We start from the raw sequence: 17,818 nt of genomic DNA on the forward strand, positions 1-17,818 counted from the left end.
TAATAATTATCATTGCGAATTACACACTTTTACCACGAGGTGGTATTTTGAATGATTTTGGAACGTATGTCGAGATGGTATTTTGGAATAATATTTTGAGATATGTGTCAAGCTTTATGCTTCCCAATGACGATATGAATTATTGAATATATATTTGAGACATGAGATGCCTTGATATCTATAATTGTAAATTTCATATTTTTCTTTTGAATGATTTTGAGATATATGTTGAAATGGTATTTTGGAATGATTTTGAGATTTATGATAAGCTTAAAGCTTCTTTATGACGAAATTGAATCATTGAGCATATTGAGATATAACGTTTGAGATGTTACCATGAGTCTTGATATTTTCTCAAAAATATTGATGTTGTCATGACTTGATAAATTGTTACATTTTGACATTTAGAAAGCTTGAGTTCTATTATTGAAATTTCATGATATTCGAAAATGGGTACACACTCAAATTACTTTATGAAGGATTTATAAGACTTTGAATTTTTTTTTCAATATGGATATACATGATTACTTCATTACTCTACTTCTTAAATTGAGAATTTATGCTATGAATTGCATACTACTACAATGAATTGATATTTCTAAAGGCTTTCGAGATAAAAGTCATGATTTGAGTTGTACTACAGGATATGTATTCTTATTATGAATTGAAGGTCTCAAGTGCTTTTCAAAAGCTGTTGTCATGATTTAATTGTCGAATTGAAAGAATAATCGTTTGAGTACATTGACCTTGAACTCGCAGAGTCGAGATGATTTTGACTATGAGAAAGATTGATTTTGATATAGAAGTTGAGATGAATTTTGGTATTTTTTTTTGGATGATTTTGATGAGTTGAATTGTTGAAAATATTACGTATTAGGTCTTCATATCCTTGTCCAAATGTCGAGTCGATTATGGTTCAATGCATTGATACCTTGTTGATGTTGAAAAAGATTGAAATATTTTAAGTTGAAGTTGGGGTTAGGAATCCACAAATTGTTGATGAATTATAAATTGAGATATTTGTTTTGGTCTTTATGATAGACCCTTGTGATAATGATGGTGGATCTCCTAACGCGTTCTGAGCTTGTCGGGGAGTAGTACTTAGCACCGAGAGGGAAATTTGGTATTTCCCCAAACCTATGTGCCACCGTAGGGTTGTTTGATGATGATATTATTGGCCAGAGAGCCCGATTGTGATTATTGAAGGCTTTAAGGTCGTACTCCCTGGCAAAGAGTATGACGCTCCCACCAACGGGAGTTTCAAACGTTGGTATTCCACGTAGCTCACGTGGGGTTGTCGATTATAGGAAACTCCCCTGTCCATAAAAGTCATGTTTCTTGAATTACCGAGTCACTCCGAGATTTGAGTCAAAGAGTTGAGATATTATGATGAATTATGATTACCTATGATGAATTTTGACGACATGATAATTTATGATGATTTATCATAATTTATGATTTTGATGATTTTCATGGATTATGAGATTTTACCATTTGAACTATTTATTATGAAAGTATGAAGAGTATGATTTGATATAACTCAAGCCAAGTGAGTCATCATTGTCTCTATGCATGTTTTCATGAAATTGATGATGTTATTTAAAGTATTGTATGCACCCCACATACTCAGTACATTCTCTTTGTGCTGACCCCCATATACTATTCTGTTCAGTTGCAGCATCTGGTCAGCAGGTAAAGGAGTCCTTATAGTTCAAGGTCTTGTGTTGGTTGTTTCAGTTCAGAGACACTGTACCTTTTTCTGTCGGCCATATTGAGTGGGATGGTTGGGAGTCATGACCCGTTTATGTACAGGCAATACTCTTCATAGACAGTAGTAGTGGTTGATGTATTCAGTCTCCTTCTTGTATATGTATATGTGTCAGTAGAATTGTCATCTTGTAATTCCATTTTTGTATTGAACATATTCTGTATTGAGATATTTTCAGCTTCATTCTCTCAGAATTATGTTTTAAATCAACTGCTTTTGAGTTATACCTATGAAAGGGTTAGCTTGGGGTCACTTGTGACCCTAAGCACCATGTGACGTCTAATCCCATTTTGATCCTTGATTCGTAAATAGTGTAAATAGGGTCCTGGGGGTCACTTTTGTGATAATAACCTTTTTCATAAATTTGATGATTCCATTGGATACAGAACGTGTTTTACAATCAAATTTTACTATTGGATCATGTTCATAGGGTTTTGTTCTGGGGTTAAAAATAAGTTTTTGATATTGCTGGTGTTAGTGTGTTCGCGAAAGCAAATCTTTGACCATTTGACGGCATTGCTTAAGCATAAGTTTGGCTTAAGTGATATTTTGATCTATTGAACAGGTCGTTTAAGCGATCAAAGTGTCTCTTCAGTAACCATCCCTGAGTGTAAGACCTAAATTCATATTTTTGACATTTGGGAGTTAGGAAGCTCCAATTTTGATAATTTTTCATGCGTTTTTCTCATAGAATCATAGTCTATCAACTTAGAACTCTATTTTCCCCATTTTTCAAGAACCTCTATTTTATTTTTCATGATTTCCACTAAAGTTGAGAATCGAAACCCTATTTCCACTATTTTTGGGGATTCGGAGCTCTGTTTGGACGATTGCAAAGAAATTTTTGAGATTTCATCAATGGGTAATTTTCTAATCTTGTATTATCATTTTTTTTTCTCAATTTAATCTTCAAAATAACTTCAAATTATTGATTTTTAAAATGTGTTTTTGTGGTTTTTGCCGGTAAAGCTTGAAAATAGTTTCTCTTTGATTTGAACCTCATTTTAACTTATTTTCATATGATTTTTCAATTGTAGACTCCTATGAGTATAAGGAACATCTTTCTAAAATACTCCTATGAGACGAGGGTCTATCAAAGATAGCCTCTCTATTTCACATTTGAGGTAGTGGTATGGACTACTTTCCACTTAACCCTCCCCAGACCCCACTTGGTGGGAATATACTGGGCATGCTGTTGTTGTTGATTTTTGAAAATATGTTTTGGGGGTCCGTTTTGACCCCGACTCAAAGCTAGTCAATATGGATGTCATTAGCTTTATTTTGATGCGTAGATTCAATATTTGTATGTTTTAGTTAATTTTGAATCTATTTAGGAGAGAAAAGCTCTGGACTAAAGGTGTTTTGGATTGATTTTCCGCATTTGAACTAGGTCATGGCTTAATTTTCTTTAGACTAGGACGGGCAGTAAATATTGATATAAAAACATGTTATAGGTAAGGGAACCAATTATGAAAATGGCTATATTAATATGTTGTGCTGGTTTGGGGGCCTATATTATTGTTATTTGATTGTTTTGAAACATTATTTGCTATGTGTGATCATGTGGGTTCTTATTTGATATCGTTGTCCTTATTTATATGTATTTGGTTGTATCTTTTCTGGTGAAAAAGCCTAAATGGGAGTTTATATGGTATAAATGTTATATTACCGCGTATTTTTACTCTATTTGTATATGGATTTCATTAGGTTCATGGATGGTTGTATTATTGAGTGGATTTTGGCTCACTTGGTTTGTATATTGGTTGGATTTAGAAATTTTTTTTCAGGTTAATTATGAGCAGTATATCCTCATATTACATACATTCATGAAACATTGGCACCATAATGGAAATACAGGAAACACTGACTTTTTCTGATAGAAAATGTGACATCTTTAAAACCCCTTTATTGATGGATATGTCGGAGAAGAGTTATGGATATTGGTATTGGATTTGGATTGTATATGGATTGATGAACACACCAAGGGTCCTATATATGAGCAAAGCTCGATAGGTGTACACGGAGGTTGTGTAATGAACTCATGTATCATACCACTTTATCATTGTTATTATCATCACCATCATATTCATTGAAATTCATATGTATATGTTGTGCTAATTCTGTGTTGTATTATTTTCTTGATATGATATCTATCATATGTGTATATCTTTCCATACTTGTATGGGTGATATCTGTATACTTTTATTTACTTATCGTATTTGCATGTGGTATTTTTAAATATCATTAAACTATTAGTGGAGGTGGTGTGGGCTACCGTTTGGGATATTTTTTATTACAGGTGATGTGCCCATAGTGTGCATTTTGTATGCTTTATTTTCTAATTTGCTCAGTCAGCCTATGACACCTACTGAGTACAAGTGGACCATACTTACCCCTACTACATACTTTTGATACAGATCCAGGTTTAAGTGCATTGCACGATAATTGATTCAGGTGGTACTTAGAGTCTATTTTAGGTAACAACTGATCTATGCATTTGAAGTTGACCACTACCTTTTTTTATCTAGACTATATCTTATTGTATTCAGAGACATAGTTTGTTCTCTTTTGGATATCCTATGTATATTTTGATTTCGAGTTGTATTAGTTGGTTCTTACACTGTGACATCAGGTTTTAGGATATTATATGGTATCTTTGGCTTTGTATCTCTTATTTTTGCTATATATATGGTTTAACTTTGTTCTAAGAGTCTTGCCTTAGGTTTTGGTATTATCTTTTATTTCATATTAGGTTGGATGATAGTCTTACTTGTCAAAGCTTGCTGTGACAAGTACCATTATGTCCTTTGTTTTTTGGGTTATAACAAATTGGTATCAGAGTAGCCAGGTTCATTGGTCTCAATAGTGTAAGAACGGGGTGCTCATGGATCCGTATGTAGATGTCTGTATCTATCTTTGAGAGGATATAAGATATCTTTAGGAAACTTTCTTTATTTTGTTCCTCATCATACAGATCTTTTATACCTTGTGTTTTAAATAGTGTTTTACTCTTTTTTGCCTATATTCGAGTAAGGTATTTCGAGATCAGTAGTTCAACCTTCGTCTGTGTTACCTCCTCAAGTAGGGTCTTAGCCAGCTAGATTTATTATGCCCTCTCTTATCGCAAGTACAGTTATGCCTTCTGAGGATTAGAAAAGGTTTGAGAGATTCACTTTCATGGGTCCTCCTAGGTTCAGTGGTGATATAGGCAAGGATTTCTATGAGTTCCTGATTGAATATTGCAAGAAGTTTCATAACCTTGGTTCCCTTAAGTCGCATAGTGTTGTTTATACTACTTATCAGATGAGAGATGCGGCTAGAGATTGGTGGAGGTCATTTGTTGTTTGAAGACCGCTCGATTCTCTTGAGATAACTTGGGATTAGTTCGTTGAGGCCTTTTTGGAGAGGTTTATGCCTTATAATTGAAGGGATCAGATGAGAGATGAGTTTGATCACTTCGAATAGGGTTCCATGACTGTATGGAGTATGAGTATGTTTCGATGCCTTGTCTAGATATTCTTATACCAGCACTGCCACCAAGTCTAAGATATTCAGAAGTTTGTGAAGGGGTTGGATGTCTCTCTTCAGCTAGATATGACTTAAATGGTAGTGTATGTAGCATTATTTTAAAGTATAGTGGATTATGCTAGGATGACTAAGACTATTCTTTGAGGATTTTAGGGAGTCGCCAATAGGGTGTGCCATCAGGCCAAGTTCAAAGGTCACACTTATTGAGGGAGAGATTTTAAAAGTTTCTGTGGGTATTGTAGAGTTTAGTTAGTGGGTATTATGGTTCGGGATCTTTGGGTAGTTGTTCTATCTAAGTCCTGCCTCCTCCTATTGAGTTTGCCTATAGAGTTTGTTTTATGTGTGATGAGATTGGCCATGTGGCCAAATATTATCCCCTCTGTGTTTTTAAAGCTACTCTTATTTTTAGATATTAGAAGTAAAGGTGATACTAGAGGTATGTGGGGTAGAGGTCGTGGTACCCGCGGTAGTGGTCGCGGGCTACTCAGCCAGATGGTGGTCATGGGAAGTACTATGCTATACTCGCCATATTAGAGGCAAATGCTTTTGACACTGTTATCACAGGTATCATCCCTATTTGTTTCAGATCTGGATCTATATTATTTGATCTAGGATCGACTTTCTCCAATGTGTTTGCATATTTTAATTCCAGTTTTGATGCTGCTAGTGAGCTTTTTTCCAAGCCTATTCTTGCATCTATCCTTGTCAGAGACTCTTTAGTGGTGGATCGAGTGTACCTATCCTGTATTATGACTATTGTGGGTTGTGAGACTTGGGTAGATCTGCTTGTTTGATATATGATAGATTTTGACATCATCTTGGGCATGGATTGGTTGTCTCCTTACCATGTTGTCCTAGATTATTATGCTAAGATCATGACTTTAGCTCCGCCGAGTGTGCCAAGGATAACTTGGAAGGGTGTGCTTCATTTGGGTCCCAATAGAGTTATATTTTTTCTTTAGACTCTTCGCTTAGTTGAGAAAGGATGTTTGTCTTATTTGGCTCATATTCGTGATACTAGTATTACTTTACCTCTTCTTTTGGATTCGATTCATATTGTTTGTGATTTCAAGGATGTTTCCTAATATATTTTCCTACTATGCCTCCGAATTATGATATTGACTTTGCCATTGATATTGAGCCATACACCAAGCCTATTTCTATTCCTCATTATAGGAAAGCCTTTGCCAATTTGAAAGAATTGAAAGATCAGTTGCAGGAGTTGTTGGATAAGGGATTTATTCGACCTAGTGTATCACCTTGGGGTGTGACTGTCTTGTTTGTGAAGAAAAAAGATAGGTCAATACGTATGTGTATTGATTATCGACAGTTGAAAAAGGTAACGGTTAAGAATAAGTATCCTCTTCTTTGCATATATTATTTGTTTGATTAGATTTTGGGTGCTTCAGTGTTTTTAAAGATTGATTTGAGAGTATCACCAGTTGAGGATTTGAGCTTTGGATATCCCAAAGATAGATTTTCAAACTCAGTATGCTTATTTTGAGTTCTTGGTCATATCCTTAGGATTGACCAATACCCCAGTCGATGTTTGTAGAGTTTATGTATCAGTTATTTTTATCGTATCTTAATTTCTTTGTTATTATATTTTTAGATGATATTTTGGTTTATTCCAAGAGTAAAGCAAATTATAAGGAGCATTAATGGATTGTGCTTCAGAGATTGAGGGATGAGAAGTTGTATGCTAAGTTCTCCAAGTATGAGTTTTGGTTGGAGACTATTTTTTTCTTTGGTCATATGGTGATCAAGGATGGTATTATGGTTCATTCGGCCAAGATTACAACAGTTTATAGTTGGGATACGCCTACTTCACCTATTGAGATTTGGAGTTTCACGGGTTTAGCCTGTTATTATCGATGTTTTGTTGAGGGTTTTTCATCTATTGCAGCTCTATTGACCAAGTTAACTAATAAGAACATTTCCTTTCAGTGATTCAGTGCCTGTGAGGTGAGCTTTCAAAAGCTCAATGATTCATTGACGTCAGATCCTATCTTAACTTTGCCCAAGGAGGGCGTGGATTTTACCATATTTTGTGATGGTTTAGGTGATGGTTTAGGTGTTGTGTTAATGTAGAAGGGTAAGGTGATTATGTATGCTTCTCATCAGTTGAATCCCCATGAGAGGAATTCTCTACCCACGATTGAGAGTTGTGCGCGATTGTATTTTCTTTGAAGTTGTGGAAGCATTATTTGTATGGAGTCCATTATGAGATTTTCTCTAATCATTGTAGCCTTCAATATTTATTCACCCAGCAAATCTTAACAGGAGGCACCACCATTGGCTTGAGTTGCTTAAGGATTATGAACTGACTATTCTCTATCATTTAGGGGCTAATATGGTTGCGGATGCCTTGATTCGAAAGTTGACTAACATGGGTATCTTGGCACATCTTTTGACCCAGGAGAGGCATTTGACCTTAGAGGTTCAGTTTTTGGATACAATAAGGTTGGGCTTGATATTTTTACACATAGGTGTGTTTTGGCATTGGTGAAGGCTACGTCTTTTATAATGGAACATATTCAGGCTTATCAGTTTGATGATGTTGGGTTAAGAGTTATTTAGGATAAGGTGTTGAGTGGTGAGCCAAAGAAAGCCTCACTTGATACATATGGTGTTTTGAGGTTTGGTGGCTGAGTTTTTACGCCGAGAGTGGGAGATTGGATTAGACTGATTTTGGACGAGGCCCATTTTTCCAGGTATACCATCCATCCAAAAGTGACTAAGATGTACAGTGACTTGAGGTAACATTACCGGAGGGGTGGTATAAGGAAGGATGTAGCAAATTTCGTATCTTGTTGTCTATGTTGTCAGCAGGTGAAGGACGAGCATTTGAGACCTGGTGGTTTACTCCAATGGTTACCTATCCTTGAGTAGAAATGGGAATGAATTACTATAAACTTTGTGATTGGTTTGCCTCATACTTCTCGTGGTTCAGATAGTAGTTGGGTCATTATGTATCACTTGACCAAATTTGCTCAACTCATTTCTATTCAGGTTTCTTTCAATGCTGAGAGATTGGTCCATATCTATATTCGTGAGATAGTGTATCTTTATTGTATACCAGTGTCAATCATCTCGGATCAAGATTCAGTGTTCACATCTCACTTTTGGAAGACTTTTCAGAAGGAGTTAGGTATGCGGGTTGATCTTAACATAATTTTCAACCCCAAACGGATGGTCAGTTGGAGCGGACTATTCAGGTTTTGGAGGATATGCTCTGTGCTTATATTATGGACTTTGGTGGTTAATGGGAGCAATAACTAGCTTTGTCAGAGTTTGCGTATAATAATATATACCATTCCAGTATTGATTTGGCTCCTTTCGAGGCTTTGTATGGTAGGTTTTGTCGCTCTCTAGTTGGTTGGTTTGAGGTTTCTGAGATTAAACCATGAGGTACGAACTTGCTTCATGAGTCCTTGGATAGAGTCTGAATCATTCAGGATAGACTTCGAGCTGCTCAGAGTAGGAAAATGTGCTATGCAGACTGTAGACTTTGTGCCTTGAGATTTAGTGTTGGTGATAGAGTTTTTCTTCGTGTGTTGCCCATGAAGGGCGCGATGAGGTTTGGGAAGAGGTTAAAGCTTAGTCCCAGGTATATTGAACCACTTGAGATTCTTTAGACTATTAAGGATGTGGCTTATGAGTTAGCATTGCCCCCACATTTATCAACTGTTCGTCCAATTTTTCATGTTTCTAAGCTTCAGTGTTACATTTCAGATGAGTCTCGTGTCATTTGTTGGGATTCAGTCCAGTGAGACAAGAGGTTGTATTTTGTTGAAGAGCTTGTCTCTATTTTATCCAGGAATGTTAAACGGTTGCGTTCTAGAGATATTTCGGTGGTTAAGGTCCAATGGAGCCATCGACCTGTACATGAGGCTACTGGGAGGTTGAGTCTGATCTGTGTGCTAGTTATCCCCAGCTTTTTGCTGATTCAGGTGTTTTCCATGCCTTTAGTTCGAGGCTGAACTAGATTTTAAGTGGTGGATGATGTAATGATTTGATTTTTGGTGATTTTTGTGAAATATTCATTTCTATGTCACTTGAACATTTTACCCTTCCCCATGATTTCTTTGTGATATTTTTGAGGTGTGGGGATGATCGGCATGATTCCTAATGCATTTCAATGTGATTTGTGCGAGTTTATGATTTTTGGTGGCTTGAAAAGCCTTATAGTTGACTTCAGTCAACATTTATTGATTTGTGCAAAAAGGGACTATGCCAGTAAATCCAGAATGTTGATTTAAGGTTGGTACCATGGTTGATATGGTTTTAGGATTTTTATTCTTATGCTGATCCTCGGTTCGCATTATGAAATTAGGTCTGTTTTTTTTTAAGATATGATATCTCCATTGAGTTCGAAAGGTCAAATTTGGGTTAGTAGCAGGGTTGGTTCGGTTTCATGGTCTTTAGATCCTATTTCGACTGTTGATTTGGAAATAGTGTAAATAGGCACCTGAGGGTAAATTTTGTGATAATGAACTTTTTTTTGTAACTTTGACGATTCCATTGGATCTGGAACGTGTTTTTAATCAAATTTCACTATTGGATCATGTTCTAGGGTTTTGAATGAGTTTCGGGGTTGAAAATACGTTTTTGACATTGCTGGTGCTGGTGTGTTCGCAAAAGAAATACTTTGACCATTTGATCGGGTTGCTTAAGCAAAAATTTGACCACTTAGGCGACATTTTGACCCTTTGATCAGGTCACCTAAGCGATCAAAGTGTCGCCTAAGCGACCATCATTGAGTATAAGACCCAAATTCATATTTTTAATGTTTTGGGAGTTAGGAAGCACCGATTTTGATGATTTTTGATGCGTTTTCTCATAGAATAACTGTTTATCAATTTAGAACTCTATTTTCTCCATTTTCCAAAAATTCTATTTCATTTTTTGTGATTTCTACCCAAGTTAAGAATTAAAACTCCATTTCCATTATTTTTAGGGTTTGGGAGCTCGAATTTGGACGATTCCAAAGGATTTTTGAGATTTCTTCCATGGGTAAGTTTCTAATGTTATAATTATCATTTTTCTCTCGATTTAATCTTCAAAACAACTTCAAATTCTTTATTTTTAAAATAGGTTTTGGGGGTTTTGTCGGTAAAGCTTGAATATAGTCTTTTTTTGATTTGAACCTCGTTTTTAACTTGTTTTCACATGGGTTTTCTGTTGTAGACTCCTATGACTATGAAAAACGTGTTTCTAAAATAAAATTATGATTTTACCCTTCTTTTTTTGAAAACCCATTTAGGGGGTCCGTTTTGACCTCGACTCAAAAATAGGAAATATGGGTATCATTGGCTTTCTTTTGATGTGTAGATTATGTATTTGAATGTTTTAGTTGATTCTTAATCCATTTGTGGGGTGTGGGGGGTGGGGGAAGCTATGGATTGAAGTCTTTTTGGATCGTATTTTGGTATTTGAGGTAATTTATGGCTTAACTTTCTTCAAACTGGATTTGGTACTTTATATCGATATAAAATCTAATATAAGTATGGGAACCAATCTTGGAAATGGCTATATTATTGTGTTGTGCCAATGTGGGGTCTTATATTGTTGTTATTTGTTTGTTTTGAGATATTGTTTTCTATGTGTGACCGTATGGGATCTTATTTGATGTTGTTGACTTTTGTTATATATATTTGGTTGTATCTTTTTAGATAAAAAAGCTAAAATTAGAGTTTATGTGATATCAATGGCATATTATTGGGTATTTTTACCCTATTAGCATATGGATTACATTGGATTTATGGATGGTTGGAATATTGAGTGGATTTTGGCTCACTTGATTTGTATATTGGTTGGATTTGGAAATTCTCTTTCTGGTTGGTTGTGAGCATTACATCCTCATATCACATACATTCATGAAATATTGGTACCACTGTGGAAATATCGGAAACACTAGGGTTTTTTGATAGAAAATGTGACATTTTTCAAAACCCTCTGTTGATGGATGTGCCGGAGAGATATTTTGGATATTGGTATTGGATTTGGATTGTATGTGGGTTGACAAACCCCTCAGGGGTCCTACCTAGAAGCAGAGCTCGGTAGGCATATACGAAGGTTGTGTGATAACCACATGCATCATATCTCATCATCATTATTATGATCATCATCATCATCATCATATTCATTGCATTTCATATGTATATATTATGCTCATTATGTGTTGTATTATTGTCTTGATGTGATATCTCTCTATGTGTACGTCTTTCCATACATGTATGGGTGATATCTATATACTTGTATTTCCTTATCGTATTTGCGTGTGGTATATTTCAATATTGTAGAACTGTTAGTGGAGATTGTGTGGGCTACTGTTTGGGACATTTTTTAACTACAGGTGATGTGTCCATAGTGTGCATTTTGTATGCTTTATTTTCTAATTTTCTCAGTAGGCCTGTGATACCTATTGAGTACAAATGGACGTACTTACCCCTACTGTGCCCTTTCGGTGCAGATCCAGGTATGAGTGCACCGCACTACTGTTGATTCAAGCGGTACTTGGAGTCTATTCGAGGTAGCGGTTGATCTATGCATCCAAAGTTGACCACTACCTGTTTTTTATCTGGACTATGTCTTATTATATCCAGAGACAGAGTTTGTCCCTTTTGGATATCTTATGTATATTTTGATTTTGAGTTGTATTAGTTGGTTCGTACATTGTAACACCAGGTTTTGGGTATTGTACACTATCTTTGGCTGTGTATCTGTGATTTTTTCTATATATGTGTGGTTCGACTTTGTTCTAAGAGTCTTGTCTTGAGTTTTTATATTATCTTTCATTTCATATCAGTTTAGGTGATAGGCTTACCTATCAAGGCTTTTCGCGATAAGAGCCATCATGTCCTTGGTTTTTGAATCGTGATAGGGTTAGTGGTCGAAAGAAAAAATGACATGACCCGAAGAAGGAACTAGTCATGTTGGGTGACTCAAGCCCAACCGGGACAGGAGACCAACCCTAATACCCAACCATAACCACACTACACCCAATGTCGGATGAATTTCAATTATACAACATAACAAAATGGAAAAATCATAAATCAATTATAGTTAAGCGGTGTCAGCCCCAATACCAATACTAAAGACAAGGCTGACACCAATACCAACACCACCCACGCTAACCCAAAGTAGTCTAACAAAGCCTCTATCCTAAATCAAAACAACATCCGATATGGACATGCCCCCGACCATAGCCAAAAACCAAAGTCTAAGGAATAACAAAAGTATTTAGAGAAAAACATAACATGAATGAAGCCTTTTGGAGTATGGAAGCTCACCACTTCAATCCAACACAAAGTTATTCCCGAATCTGATTACTAAGTAGGAGGAGTAGTATGGTCGGTTTCTGTATCGCGTGGGGATACAACGCCTGAAAACGGGTTAGCGGGTGAAAGCTAGCATATACTTAGGAGTAACGATAAAATTATGCCAATATTTAAAACAAAGTAAATAACCATATACAATCATATCCATACATATATATATAATCTAGGCCGGGAAAAAGAAACCAGGTTTAGCATGCATTTAAAACCTTTAACCAAATTTGTGTAGCTTTACCATCATAATCCACCCACGGGCTATATGAGTCTAGTGTTACCCCTTGAACGAGCCCTAGTGCGTGTAGCTGCACGAACCAGAGATATCGCAGGGGCCGAGGATTCTCGTGCACCCTTCACCCTCCATGATACATATATACAAGTATAACTTAGGGGATTTCCTTGTACCCCACAAGTATAAGGTCACCATGACCAACCCTCGTGTCGGCAAACATGAGTTTTCAGTGTTCGACCATCGGACTCATACCTTCACGGTAAGCTATCGCAACCCGCTATTATTGCCTAATTAAAACCGTTAGCATACACCCAAACCACCAATTCCATGTGGTAATTACCAAGGCATTATGTAGTGGTATTATCATACCGACTATATCTTCTAAGCAATGTCACTAGCCAATACATGCGGAACTCCCATGTACCTCACACGATTTCCAATTTACCAAAACCATGACCACCAAGGCCGTACCAAATCATTTGAAACCATTTAAACCAATTTAGGTTCCATAACCATAATATGCAATGCAATATTTTCAATAAAAGTTAAACTATGTGACAAAACCATTCTTATAGGCATTTTAACAAACATATTGAGGGCATATAGTTTCCAAAACAAAAACCAAGAACCAATTGACCATTTCCATGAAACCACATGTTTAATTCCATAATTTTAACATGAAAACCATAAGAAAAAACATGAAAAAACAATATTCATCCATTAAAAAACAAAACCCCCAACATATAATTCAAAACCAAGTAATAGCCACAATGAAATCATGAAAACCATTTATTAAAACATGAATTTAGTTGAACTAACAATAAGGGAGGAGTACCATGCCTTAGATACCGAAGAGTACGAAGAGAAACCACCCTTGAGAGCCTTAATTGACCACCTTGAATGAAACCATAGCCTCTTCTTAACCCAAGAGCTTGAGAGAGATTTGAGAGTATTTAAAGTATTTTTGATTGAGAATACTAGGGTAAATGATGTTCCAAATGTGTTTTAAGTCATGGGATCAAAAGGAGTTAAGAGGGAAACATTCCAAAATACCTCCAACTTAAATTATAAAAATCATCGTAGGAGGGTACGACTCCCCCTTGACTTGTACACACAATATATTAGTGGTACCCACCACTCGTATCCTAGAGAGAATATTGGACATCACACATTGTCCACCATATGACTCCTCTTACTTAAGTCGTACCTTCATCATACGACAAATACCTTAGAACCGTACCCTAGGCAGTCTACTAAGAGTATGACACACTAATCAACATACGAGTGGCTTTGCTCACTCGTACCATCTCCATACGGACTCTTATGGTGTCCATTCATATCTTGAACATTAACCAACTAAAACTACACTGAGTAACATACGACCAAGGCCCTTAAACCATACCCACATCATAGGATAAGTACCCTCAAGTTGTATAATGTCTAGAAGCTCAAACTCAAGAAATTTCTAAGGGTAAAAAGCCAAGGTGTTTCAATTCTCTACCACCTAGATCATTCATCCATGAATGATGGAACAAGGAAGAGGAGGTAAAAAAATCATTTAAACCCCAAACATCCCCTACTCCGACCTTTAACTAAGCTAGAAAACAAAGATGCAAGGAAATCAATATTTCCTTTAACAAAGTTTGAAAACAAAAGTATGACGAAGAACACATACCTTTCACATGAATTTCTGAAGCAAAAAACAAGAATGGATACTTGGACTTCATGTTCTCTTCCGCTTCCTAGGTAGCCTCTTCAACATTGTGGTTACTCAATTGAACCTTGACCGAAGCTATATCCTTGGTCCACAACCGATAAACCTTCCAATCCATGATCTCAATCGGGACCTCTTCATAAGACAAAGAATCCGAAATACCAATATTCTTGATAGGCACAATTTGAGATGGATCACCCACATACTTCCTCAACATAGAAACATGGAACACTGGGTGAATGGAGCTCAAACTAGAAGGAAAATCAAACTCATACGAAACATTACCAATCCTTCTCAAGAACAAGTAAGGACCAATATATCGGGGACTGAGCTTTCTTTTTTACCAGCATGCATCACTCCCTTCATGGGAGATACCTTCAATAACACCCTATCCCTAATCTCAAACTCTAACTCTGTTTGCTCACATCCGTATAGAACTTTTGGTGACTTTGGGAAGTCTTAAGTCTATCCCGAATCACTTTCACCTTCTCCATGGCTTGGTAAACCAAATCCGGGGAAAATACCTCCACCTTACCAACCTCGAACCATCCAATAGGAGACCTACATCTCCTACCATACAAGGCCTCAAACAGAGCCATCCCAATGCTAGAATGGTAGACATTATTATAGGCAAACTCCACAAGAGGAAAATGCTCAACCAAACTCCACCATGGTCAATCACACAAGCACGAAGCATGTCCTCCAACGTCTGAATAGTCATTTCTGCTTGCCATCCGACTGTGGGTGAAAAGTTATACTAAGACTCACCTTGGTCCTAAAACATTTCTAAAACAACCGCCAAAAGTAAGATGTAAACTAAATACCATGACCAAATATGACAGAAACTGGTACCCATGCAGCTTCACAATCTCATGAAGATACAACCTCGCATAGTCCTGTCGAGAAGTTAGTCCTCACTAGCAAGAAGTGAGCAAACTTTGTCATCCTATCCACGATGACCCAAACTGAATCAAACTGATTTTGAAATTGAAGAAGACCGACAACAAAATCCATATTGGTCACTTTCCACTTCTACTCTAGCAACTCAATTTCTTGATATAATCCCCCAGACCTCATGTGCTTAACTTTTACTTGTTGACACGCGATGCATTTAGCTACAATTTCACCATATACCTCTTCATATTATTCCACCAATACATCTTCTTATGGTCATGATACATTTTCATTTAACTAGGATGGACAACATAGCGCGACTCATGCACTTCAGCTAAGATCTACTCTCGCAAACCATCGATGTCGGGAATACATAATCTCTCTTAGTACCACAAAGTACCATCACCACTAATCTTGAAGGCCATCATCTTTTTCCACCAACATCATCCTTGATCCTCATCAACAAAGGATTTTACACTTGTTTCTCCTTGATTTTAGCACCCAGAGATGATTGCACCACTTTCTGAATGAACGCACCACCATCCTCAGAGTCCAAGAGAAAAACTCCATGGTTAGCCACACAATGAATGTCCTTCACTAACTCTTGCTTCTCCGTATCCACATGTGGTAGACTCTCTATAGATAACCCGCTAAGAGCATCAACAACTAAATTAGCTTTACCTGGATAGTAGTGAAGACTCATGTCATAATCCTTGAGCAACTCAGGCCATCTCTTTTGCTCGAGGTTAAGCTCTTTTTGAGTAAATACATCACCCCATACAAATAATGACCCCAAATTTTCAATGCAAACACCACAGCTAGCAATTCCAAATTATGAGTCAGATAATTCCTCTCATGCACCTTAAACTGCCTGGAAACATAAGATATCACCTTTCCATGCTATATCAGAACACAACCAATCCCCATACATGATGCATCACAGTAGACCACAAACCCATTCGTGCCTTTCAGTAAAGTCAAAACTAGAGCCAAAGTTAGCGTATCCTCCAACTTCTCGAAACTACCCTCATAAGCATCAGACCATAAGAACTTTACCTTCTTATGAATTAACTAAGTCAATGGGGAAGCTATAGAATAAAATCTATCCACAAACCTCCTATAATAACTCGCTAAACCCAAGAAGCTCCGAATGTCGGTTGGAGTCGTGGGTCTAAGACACTTCTTAACCACTACAACCTTCTTCGGATCTACCATGATCACCTCACTAGAAATGATATGACCCAAAAAAGTGACAGCGTTCAACCAGAATTAACATTTCAAAAACTTGGCATATAATTGTTTCATATTTAAAGTCTGCAATACCACACGGAGGAGATCGACATGACCAACCTCACTTTTAGAGTTTACCAAAATATCTTCTATGAACACAATGATAAATAAATCTAGAAACTGATGGAAGACCTTATTCATTAAGTTCTTGAATGTTGCGGGACATTGGTCAACCCAAAAGACATAACCAGAAACTCATAATACCCATACCAAGTATTGAAGGCAGTCTTAGGGATATCTTCCTTCCTAATCTTTAACTAATAATACTCGAATTAGAGGTCAGTCTTGGAGAAAAACTTAGCTCCCTACAATTGATCAAATAAATCATCTATTCTCAAAAGAGGATACTTATTCTTTACCGTAATCTTATTCAACTATCGATAGTTAATAAACATCCGTAGGGAACCATCCTTCTTATGTACAAATAAAACTGTTGCACCCCATGGGGACACTCTAGGATGGATGAAACCCTTATCTAACAGATCTTTTAATTGCTTCTTTCGCTCAATCAGATCCATTCTATACTGGGGGGAAAAAATTGGATGAGTGTTCGGAATAAGATCAATCCCACACTCGATATCCCTATCAGGAGGAAAACCAGAAAGATCATTAGGGAAGACCTCGAGAAATTCATTCACCACTAGGATGGAAAACAAAGAAGGACCCTTCGAGTTAGAATCTTTAACCCAAACTAGATGATAGAGACACCTCTTGGAGATTAATCTTCAAGCTCTAAGATATGCTATAAACTTCCCCTTAGGAGATAGGGAACCACCCCCCCACTCAATAACTAGCTTATTATGGAAATTAAAGACAACCTTATGGGTCTGACAGTTTAGAAATGCATAGCATGAGTGCAGCCAGTCCATTCCTAATATGATATCAAAGTCCACCATATCTAATTCAAACAAATATACCAAAGTTTTTTTACTACCAATAGATACCACACACCCCGATAGACACTTTTAGCAATCACTGAGTCACCTACCAGGATAGAAATAGAAAAAGGGTCTGACATATACTCGAGACCAAAAGTAAAATGTACAGCCACAAAT

At 36.8% G+C, this 17,818-nt stretch overlaps 1 protein-coding gene across 4 annotated transcripts in view; it reads left to right on the plus strand.

Annotated features, from left to right (window-relative positions):
• The window catches only part of LOC107857617, a 17,298-nt gene extending 15,248 nt beyond the window's left edge, over positions 1 to 2,050 (plus strand). For all 4 annotated transcript variants that reach the window (XR_007052118.1, XR_007052114.1, XR_007052115.1 and 1 more), the window contains one exon: positions 1,673 to 2,050. The gene's annotated coding sequence lies outside the window, so the exon portion shown is untranslated. The remainder of the gene's footprint in view (positions 1 to 1,672) is intronic.
• Positions 2,051 to 17,818: the final 15,768 nt, after the last annotated feature.

The sequence above is a fragment of the Capsicum annuum genome, chromosome 2, assembly GCF_002878395.1.
Source record: "Capsicum annuum cultivar UCD-10X-F1 chromosome 2, UCD10Xv1.1, whole genome shotgun sequence".
Classification (NCBI taxonomy): Eukaryota; Viridiplantae; Streptophyta; class Magnoliopsida; order Solanales; family Solanaceae; genus Capsicum; species Capsicum annuum.